General features: G+C 39.2%; 1 protein-coding gene and 1 non-coding gene across 3 annotated transcripts in view; both read left to right on the forward strand.

Annotated features, from left to right (window-relative positions):
* The first annotated feature begins 637 nt into the window (after positions 1 to 637).
* Positions 638 to 711, forward strand: Trnas-aga (transfer RNA serine (anticodon AGA)). The gene has a single exon. It is a non-coding gene; the product is annotated as a tRNA-Ser (tRNA).
* A 4038-nt stretch (positions 712 to 4749) lies between these two features.
* LOC138051582 (nucleotide-binding oligomerization domain-containing protein 2-like) overlaps positions 4750 to 9013 on the forward strand; it is a 30410-nt gene continuing 26146 nt past the window's right edge. Inside the window, exons 1-2 of one of the 2 annotated variants that reach the window (XM_068897815.1) lie at positions 4750 to 4872; positions 6182 to 6268. The gene's annotated coding sequence lies outside the window, so the exon portion shown is untranslated. The remainder of the gene's footprint in view (positions 4873 to 6181; positions 6269 to 9013) is intronic. The other variant, XM_068897816.1, reaches the window with a different exon arrangement.

The raw sequence follows: 9013 nt of genomic DNA on the forward strand, positions 1-9013 counted from the left end.
AAGTCAATTGTTGCAGATGACAGAGATGTGAATTCCAAGAGACAGCAAGAGAGTGCGTTTGTTGTGCAGAAGTATCGGTGTCCTCGCGAATTTGGACCACCGGTACAAATTCGCTAGCCGATTTGGACCCCACATTACAGTTTATTGAACTGTTTATATCGAGGTAGTGTTAGAGTTTGGATTAGGAAAACTGACCGATACCGTAAAGCATAAATATTTTAGAAAAAGCCCAGATCAGATAATTTTTCAGTAAAGGTTGTTTAAAACATTCGCGGCGGCATTTCGTAAAGTAGATGCTGGGAAGACGGTGTTTCAAGACCTCGGTCCCAGTTTTTTACCGCACGGCCGACCCAAAACCCTTGCCATTTACTTTTTCTTAATCGGGCACGGAAATGACTTTAATAATTGCTCATCAACGCACGCACAAATCCACTAAACTGAAAAAATGTAAAAGTTTCAAAGATGAATCTTATTTTTTGAATATGGTTTTCAACTTTCTTCTCTAATAAAAAAATTGAATGTAAGGAGAAATGTGGACTCGGAAAAATATCCGAGTCCCAGATGGGACTATGGTGACTACTCTATGGTGAGCAAGGGTCAATTTGTGGGTCTCGACTGGAACCTTGTTCACCATAGAGTCTCCAGTAGCTCAGTGGTTAGAGCATCCGACTAGATCACGGAGGGTCGTGGGTTCAAATCCCATCTGGGACTCGGATATTTTTCCGAGTCCACATTTCTCCTTACATTCAATATCATTGTTGTTGTTTCATCGTTAACACACTCACTTTGGAGGTTGGTTGGCTGCATCTTGATATGCATTAATGTGACAGCGCGATGCTGTTGGTGAGTTTCAAGTATGCTAGTCAATACTTGGCTGTGTAGCCGCGCGATGCGGTTCCAGTCGAGACCCACAAATTGACCCTTGCTCACCATAGCGTTTCCAGTAGCTCAGGGGTTAGAGCATCCGACTAGATCACGGAGGGTCGTGGGTTCAAATCCCATCTGGGACTCGGATATTTTTCCGAGTCTACATTTCTCCTTACATTCATTATCATTGTTGTTGTTTCATCGTTAACACAATAAAAAAATTACTTTGAAATTAGCTTTTTCACTGAAATTGATTTGTTGATCATGACTTGTTCGTTTTTGTCAGTGTTGTCTGTGTTATTTTTCCCACCCTTATATATCATCCGGATAATAAAAGTCACTCTCAATTTTCCATTTAGAGGCTTATAACTCCTCATAGTTTTAGTCTTAAAAGTTTTAATAAATGCTGGGAAAACCGTTTAAGTGTTGGTAAAGAACTCATAATCCATGGGCAGAGATAAGAAAATCTAGACCTACCGTGCTAAGAACCAATAAGATTGCAGGATTGGTATACCGTGCCTTCTTGGTAAAACTGAACTGAAAGGTGATGTCCTTGTTTCAGTTTTCTACTGTGTTAAGCTTATAGGACCCAAGTACTGATACTTGTTTCTGCTTGTGTAAACAGGGATACGTTACATTACAGACGACCATGAGTTCTCAATCGTTTGCCTTGATAGAGCTGTATTTAGAACTGCCATTGTTGGCTTTTACTATGTAAACAGGTCTGATACTCTACATCTACGCCAGTTTAGTAAAACAAACTGCGTGCATTCCCTCCATACAATTCAATTTCGATGCGTTTTATTACTACTGATGTTTTTTGCGTCAAAGTCTGTCTCATGAATAGACAACATCTCCTTACCTCAGCAGAGCTGGCGCAGTGGTGAGAGCATTCACCTTCCACCATTATGACCCGGAATCGATTCCCGGATTCGACGCCATATGTGTGTTGAGTTTGTTGGTTCTCATCTATGCTCCGAGAGGTTTTTGTTCGGCTACACCTGTTTTCCCTTCTCCACAAAAATCAACATTTGATTTGATTTGTTCTGATTTCAGTTGATTTGTAATCTTCTCAATTATTAGAGCACTCGTGCTCAGCTTAATAACCTTAAGACTTAAATAAATTATTATTATTATTATTATTATTATTATTTATTATTATTATTATTTGACTTAAGAATAAGCATCCCTTATTAAATGGCTGCTGCAGCTGAACCTTGATATTTTTGTTTAACTCCCATGGGAAATGAAAAAGGACACTAGCAGTTAAGTAGTAGTCAACAACGAATATAACAGTACACTGATGGTCTATATTAATGACAGTTGCTTTGCAGAAATGCATCTTAACTTCAGTCTAAATTGTATTTATTTTCAGAAACTACATCTACGCAGCCTCCAGACGGTACCGGTATATTGAGTGGATATACAATTAACTGGGAAGAAAGAAAAGAGCAGTCAATCCATACCGTGTGGTTTCTATCATATGAAAACAATTACTGGAGGTTGCTGGAAACTACATATGGTTTAGCAATCCTTTTTTTTTTTAATTTGCAAAAATGTCTTTCGAGCAAAGTGAGTTATCTTCAAAAGGGAAGCGCCAGATGTTCTTTTTTTTCAGTTTGAAAGGCCTTATCGGTTAAAACACTCAATAAAGGTCTTAAAACGTACTGACTTAGAACGAGTTTTCCACCGTACGCGTGCTTCAGTAGTTAGGGACTGTGCAATAATTATCAGGAGGGGGGGGGGCCCTAAAACCAGAGGGGGGGGCCTTAAGTTAAAATAATGGAAAGGAGGGGGGGCTCTACATTAGATTTCTCAAGTAAGTTGAGGGGGGGTCTTAATTAAATTTCACAAATTCGATAATGAATAAATAAACATTTTCCAAATAGACAGATGCTACGCCTTTGACTATCCATAATGTCTAAATATTGCATCAACATAAACACATGCTTTAACTTATTTAGAATGTCAACATATGATAGATTGAAACAATCGCTCATGCACAGAAGTCACAAACCACGTTGTGAGCTTTGCCAATAAAACATTTGGCATTTAAGAGGTCCCGCAGACATGACAGGTCTGTTCTTGATTTAAACAGCGAGAGGGTTTCTAGGTCTACAGTTTCTAGCTGAGGAATGCCACATACTTCTGTTTCATAGTTGTCATCAATGGGTTCACCTCCCAAAGACCGAAAAATTATACAGGTTCGGGTCCTACGGCTTTCTGAGGCAGCAATCCTCTTCTTCTCCCTTTTTTTCTTCTGTTCCTTCTTTTTTCTTGATTTGGATGCTTTAGATTTGGCACCAATAGGAAATGTCGCTTTATATTTAGCCATCACCCTATCCAGGTCTTCTACAAGATGCAGAACGTTTAAACCGACTTGAGACTTTATTGAATGACGTTGTTCAGCATTAAAATTGTGTAAACAGCTGAGGCCAGTCTTCAGTGTTTTTCTAACTTGGTTACGACAGCATTAAGCTTGTCCTGGATATCATTTGCCTCTTGTTTGCAACGTCTGATGTTGCTGTCATCACGGGGAGCTGGCTTGTAATCCTCTCGGAGAAACCTTCCTGCACAAGCAGGGTTGTCGGATAAAAGATATTGGTATCTGTTCTCAAGTTTTTCAATATCTAAAAGTACGGGTTAGAGAGGGGGGGGGGGGGGCACATCATAATTTTGAGAGAACGCGAGGGGAGGGGGTGGGGGGTCACAGTTAATCTTGACGCTGCTGGAGGGGGGGACCTATCTAATTTTTCCTTTGGTGAAGCTCATTTTAGGACCCCCCCTTCCTGATAATTATTGCACAGTCCCTTATGAAGTTCATTGTGAAGAAATGTAACTAAAAGTGTACAACTACATGGAAGGGGGTGTTAAAAACAACAAAAGACAATACAAGCATGCAAAAGGCAATACAAGCATGCAAAAAATGGTCAATTAAGCATGTTAATGAGCATGCTGATTTAGCCCGGCCCCCCGGGTCGCGCTAAATTAGCTAAAGCCCCACCCGCGGGACTGACAAGGCAGGGGAGGGGGGGGGGGGGAAGGGCGCAGTTGGAATTGACTGATGCATTACGGTTCGGTTAAGAATATAGCCCTCGTTTAAAAATTAAGCTAAGCCTAAACTAAGCCTAAGCGCTTGTTTCAGTGGTTAGGCCTAAGCATTCGTTTACATTTTTAGCTTCAGAATATACTTAGAAAATTACTTGAGAGAGGTAGTCTTTTCGGTTGTGTATCTGCGTATCCACTTCAGAATATACTTGGAAGATTACGTAAGGAGGGGTGGTCTTTTCCACTGCGTGTATCCACTTCAGAATATACTTAAAATATTACTTTGGAGGGATGGTCTTTTCGACTGCGTATCCTCGTATCCAACCACTTCACAGTCAGAGGGCTTCAAAATTCTGCAGATAGTAAATTCACTCGTCATGTTTTGTCACTAGGTAATAGGTCTTTTTCAATATATTAAAATTCAGCTTGATAGTGAGGCTCTGAGGACAAAGACAAAGGAAAGTGGATGATATGTAAATATTTTTCACATTAATTCAAAAGTGTTTCAATTGTTTTTGTCCTCGCTGCCTCACTTTCAAGCTAAATATTCACGCGATGTTCACATGATCTGGTGATGTGTGTCACAACAGAATGATCACAAAATATCAAAATACCTTGGCAGAGATAGGAGGGGAGGAATGGAGGCGATCCATAACGATTTATCCTTCCTTGCCAATGTCGCTTTAAAATGAAGGAAAATACTATGAGACAAGTAAAGATCATCGAAATAGAAATTTCTCCGTCACAAAAAGGTCTACTCCATTACTTTGTAAAATATTTCCGCCTTCTCACCCTACCCCAGCTGAAAAGCTCCTTCTTTGACGTCATCCACCCACTGTCTGGATGCGGCTTGAATCGCTCCCTTGAATCTTCCTGTTGATTCCACAAGCGTGTTACAGAGCTCGAGAAAGGAGCTTGGACGTTGATTTTTTCGTGAGAAGCTGTAGCTTGATGAAGGTTTGTGTTCTTATATTTAATGTAATGCATAAACTAAATGATTCAGCCATAGAGCCGAGTATCTACTGAGTATCCGGCAATTTTTTTGCTACGCTATTTTAAGCTACAAGTTAGATTTGATCTGGGGTAATCAAGTTTGTATTACAGATTTCCTTGTTATTATACATATGATTGCAATAACAGCTTATTGCAGAAAAAGGCAGAATTATTTCCCCCAGCTGGGGAGCTAACGTACAGTTTCTGAATCGCCCTCAGGCCAAGTGCGCAATGTTCATATTCTTCGCCGGGGTATAAGATCTCTCCTTGGTCGCCTTTAATTCAGTACTGTTGAGTTTGCTTCGGCCACAGCTTGCTTCGTGCAATAATTATCTGTTTGGAGATCACTTTACCATGGCGTCGTTTACTAGAGGTGAAACATTTCACAGTAATTTAGTAGTATCGCGTGATTCATGATGCATCGATGATATGGATGATGCTTGAGTGCAACTTTGAAAATATCCCTTTCACTTTCATTTTCATTTTCGTTTTGCAGTCAAGCTATGTCACGCGTGATCATGAGTATCCACAAGAGTGAATGAACATTCGAATTCCTCTTTAGAGCTTCCGAGATTTGAATGGAATCTTGAAGATTTTTCTGAAAGTTGCTGCGAAAAATGCGCAATAACTGAGCAATAATTCATCAAACACATCAAAGAGTTTTCTCTTTTCAAACACCTTTTATTTTACAATAAAACGAAAGTTCATGGCTAACTATTTTTTTATGTACATCAAAGAAAAATATCCACTGGAATTCAGAATCTCCGCGAGAGCAAAGTTCAAAACTGGTTGGTAGATTTGAATACTTGGTTCAAATTTCAAAACAACTGGTCACGGGTGACATAGCTTGACTGTAAAGGCCTTCAAAAGCTTGATGTGCGCAGATTAATTATCGTTCCCGATAGAATAAAACATCCACTACATTTTGTGCAAGGTAAGGTATTTAACTAATAAATTTTGACAACTTCTGTAGGTGTGTATTTTTTAAAATGAATCTGCGTGAAAATATGTTGTTGTTCGAGACAGGCTGCCTTCACCATTGTTTTAACCAATTGTCTTCCCAATTTGAGAAATAGTATGATAAAATATGCCTTTGTACGGAGAAAGGGGAATTAATGGTAAAAGGAAATGTAAATGCATGACTGGGCTTGTTTCAAAAACTGCCAAGAGACAGTACAATTCCAGAAGTACTACTAAACTTCATGTAAATGATACATTGTATTCTTGTCTTGATCGAGTTAGACTTGCATGTCAATAAGTATTTATTTTTTAGGGTTGCTTTGGCAATTGAAAGAAAAGGATTGAGAAGAAGGCAGCAGTGCCACCAACTGAAGGTTAATTCTTACAGCTGAGAATTTAGGTGAATTTATCAGTATTAATTTTTCTCAACGTTTTCAAACTTTTCTTTAAAAACCATCACCAAATCTCTTTCTTAATGTTTTAAATCACAAGTTTGTGCCACCAGTGAATTCTTGCTTTCTAACTTATTCATTCATCTTATGTTGAATTTTACTAATTATCGTTCAGCAATTATTTGACAAATACAGGGTGTGTTTTTTTTTGGGAAAATTTAAAAACGTGTTTGTGTTCTTACAGTGTAGATCAATGGATCATTCAGCGTCAAAAAAGCGCAAACAAGCAGACAAGCAAACCTAGAGTTTCGTTCCATTTTAAAAACAAAAAAAAGATTTGCAGTTACCGTAAAGACTCGTGTATAAGCCGCACCCGTGTATAAGCCACACCCTCAACTTTCAAGCATGATTTTGGAAAAAATAAGAACTCCAAAAAAGCAATCGTGTAAAAAAAGTTGGTCGTTTGTTCGCACAAAATCTAATGTTGTGCAGCAACATTAATAAGTTAATCAACTCTGAAAATACCTTTTAAAAGTTTCTTTATAATCAATTTCCCTATTCCCTGTGACTGACAATAGTTTTCTTCGTTGCTAAAGCCCACAGTTGAAATGAAAACGATAGAATTTGCACGAAAAAAGCGCAGGAGAACGATGCAAAACATTTGCTTGGTAACCACGCAGTCATTTAACGAGGGAAGTCTGGACATGAAACGCTTGAAAGAACTGCTTGCGAGCAAGATTCGGGTTTTGAACCTGACGATGCAAACAAACTGCTCCTTTGGGAGCCACTACTACTAACCACTGTAAGCAGTGATCAACAGCAGGTTTCAGTAGGTTTAATGTTTAGTTACTGAAGGTTTTCTGTTCAAGTTGTGACCTCTACAAGCCAGTTTACTCCCTCTAAAAGCAATGGTCCTGTGTATAAGCCGCACCCATGATTTTTGGCCCAAGACTTTAGCAAAAAGGTGTGGCTTATACACGAGTCTTTAAGGTAAATGATATTTTAGTATAAAATTAAAGTTAATGTTTACGAGCGATAACCTCTGATCCCTCAGTCTCCATATCCTGCTCCTTTCACGTGGTGGCCTCTTTGGAGCCACATGTCCTGTAATCCGAAGGCGTTTCATTAATTTTTCTAACCTGCGATCAGGCCCATGTTTAGCTTCGCCCATATGTTCTCTTATGTCGTCGTTCGCTAAAATTGGGCCTGACCAAAAGTCTCTCAAGAATTCCGGACGGTCGGCCAAATTTTGGCCGACCAAACTCGTGATCTGATTGGCTGTTGAAACGCCGGAAGTGAAAATGCCATCGTGATTGCGCGGAGCTCTCGCGAAGTCCTCGAGACTAATCCGCCATAAGTGTACGAAAAAATTTGCTCCCTTTTGTTCTTACAATGCCGTGGACGGTGCAACTTGATTTTATTTGTATAAATGGAGATATGCCATCTGAAACATCTCATAACTTGTCCAGAATCGGGTTTGAATCTCTGGAACGAGTGAAATTAGCGATTCCGTTGTCGAGCTCTGTGGCCATGGGGTTGAAAGTACTTTGGCACAAACTTCGCTGATGTTTTGGAAGCTAAATATATAGCTGGTTCTCAGTTTCAAATGGCAATGAAAGCCGATGCATATTGGTTTCCTGGATGAGACAAGGGACATATATATCAACAGGAGGAGATGCTGATAAAATCGCAAGTTACACGAATGCATGTTTTGAATATCTGTGTATCAAACGGCGCGCTTTATTTATTTACTGTACATGACACGGTTTGTTTGCACACTTCATAATATTTCCAGTTGATTTAACTTTAAACTCGCACTCCAGAAACTAAAATGGCATGTTTCCAGAGAGATCAATTGTACAACAATAAAATAAACTTTGCGAGTCCATCTTACTGACGTCCGTACTCCATCAAAAAATTAACAGCCAAACTTATCAGTTATCATGATTTTACTGCGCACAATTCTAGAAATACACTGCAACTGAAGATATTACCCGAAAAAATCACCAAAGAAACCTTCATGGGCAAACACGTTAAAGGAATAATGTATTTCTCTTTTTTTTCTTTAAAAATCTATTGCCAAACGGTTCAACGACAAAATGCTATGTTAAATCAATTACAAATTAAGATGTCAAGCTTAAAAGATTGCATATTCAGTGAAGTTCGGAGGGAGAATTACACCGGCCTTTGCCGCAATATAGTCGTCGAAAACATTCCCCATGCTTTTTGTTTTTCTCAAATTAAAGCCAACTGTAACTTTCGAATTCGTTTACAATATTCCTCCCACGGTAATTAACTCTGGTCAAAACAAAATTGCGTGAATCTGCCGTCCACGCCTGTATTGGTGTAATGGAAGTAAATTTGATTGGCCGATGAAGGACATGTCAATCAATCAAAAAAAAGTAGGCGGAAGGAATTTCGAAGAGGAATTTGGTCAGGCTCTATTTTTCGTTTCGCCAACTCCACAACACGCGAAACTAAAATAGAGCCAGATCGCAGGTTATTTCATTTCTGCCTCTGTTGCATGGAGTAAGTCCTATTTTCAGAGGTTATTCTGTAATCTCTTTAGTTTACTGTAAGGAGTACCTTTACTGTTTACAAATTTTATTATTGTGTTTCTGCATGGCAATTCAAAAGCCACAGGCTCTCGCCATCATCGTCGGGAAAATCTCACTTCACTGTCGACAGAAGTTCTTTGTCTTCGTCTTTACGTTCTCTATCTGCCCATAACTGGCAGCAAAGCCGAACTGATT

This window comes from Montipora capricornis, chromosome 6 (genome assembly GCF_036669925.1).
Source record: "Montipora capricornis isolate CH-2021 chromosome 6, ASM3666992v2, whole genome shotgun sequence".
Classification (NCBI taxonomy): Eukaryota; Metazoa; Cnidaria; class Anthozoa; order Scleractinia; family Acroporidae; genus Montipora; species Montipora capricornis.